This window comes from Hibiscus syriacus, unplaced genomic scaffold (assembly GCF_006381635.1).
Source record: "Hibiscus syriacus cultivar Baekdansim isolate YM2019G1 unplaced genomic scaffold, ASM638163v2 tig00110415_pilon, whole genome shotgun sequence".
In the NCBI taxonomy this organism is placed as follows: domain Eukaryota; kingdom Viridiplantae; phylum Streptophyta; class Magnoliopsida; order Malvales; family Malvaceae; genus Hibiscus; species Hibiscus syriacus.
This window is the reverse complement of record NW_024062729.1, coordinates 278,001-279,223: the sequence shown is the minus strand read 5'-3', so window position 1 is coordinate 279,223 and position 1,223 is coordinate 278,001. Positions and strand designations below refer to the sequence as shown.

At 35.2% G+C, this 1,223-nt stretch overlaps 1 long non-coding RNA gene across 2 annotated transcripts; it reads left to right on the top strand.

The window, feature by feature from the left end:
- On the top strand, positions 1–470 carry LOC120124267. 2 transcript variants are annotated; one of them, XR_005516265.1, is made up of 3 exons: positions 1–72; positions 165–249; positions 350–470. It is a non-coding gene; the product is annotated as an uncharacterized LOC120124267 (long non-coding RNA). The 2 variants fall into 2 exon arrangements; XR_005516264.1 differs by having other exon boundaries at positions 44–72; positions 177–249.
- The last annotated feature ends 753 nt before the right edge of the window (positions 471–1,223 follow it).

Sequence of the window (1,223 nt, the reverse complement as noted above, 5' to 3'; positions counted from 1 at the left end):
GATGGGGCTTGGCGAGTATGATCAAAGAGGAAACTTCAGATATGGTGATTCCCAACCGAGTACTACAGCAAGGTACACAATCTGATCAATTTCCCATCTAAAAAAGCTTTGATTTTGATTTGCTTGTAGTTTACTAATGTTTCAAATCATTTTTGCAATTACAGTTGGAACACCAGCAGTGGCATCCTAGAGAACCAACATTTTGCACAACCAAACATGACCAGACAACTTCTAAACCTACATGATGAGGTTTGTTTATACACACACACACTCATGAAACATCCTTGTTCCATGGCATGTCGACATTATGTTTTTTTTAGTTGATTTCTGCCTGCATTTTTTGTTATAGGATTCACGTTCAGGGAGCAAGAAACACCGGAGCAGCTCGTTGGGATCGAGCAGTCAAAATTCGGAATCGAGTGACACACAAGAGCTGGATTTGGAGCTCAGATTGTCATTGTAATCAGTAATTCCCCCCCCCCCTCCGTCAACTCGATTGAAAATGCTATGCTTTTCCTAGAAATTGTAAGTTCAAGATAAGCAGTTTGAGCCTTGCAATTCATATATATAAATATACAACTTGAGCAAGTTGATCATGGAAACTGTTTGAAATTTTCTCTTATGTAATTGACAAGGCAAATTCGACATGCTATGAGATATAGTGAAGGAAATTTCTAATGATCTTCATCTTTCATCTTTTAACGCTTAATCATTCGAAGGAAAATTTCCAATGATCTTCATCTTTCTTCTTTTAACGCTTAACCGTTCAAAAGACGCGAGATTAAGTATTTTTAAGTGTTCAATATCCTTTAATTTATAGACGGGAAAGAGTGGAAGTACTATATATATATACATCGTATTGAATATATTAAAAAAGAATATCTCTATTTTAATACATTGAATCGACTGCTAATAGCAGCCCTTGTGAAAGAAATTTTTCACGTGAGAACGCATAGGCGTATGATGCTTAATCGTTGTCATTGTTTTGTGAGCATGAAAACAACCTTTAGCCTAAATGATGATCAAAAGTAGTAATAGTGAATGTAATTGTTCAGTGTTTTACGTTTGAAGATCAAATGCAATCTATTTAGCACCAAAAAGCTGTAAATTAAACATGTTACCAAACCCTAGTTATAAAATTAGGGTTCTTCATAATTATGAAAAATTTGTCGGGTGTTGTATTGTCTTTTGTTGTCGGATGCATGCAGTACTCAAACTTTTGA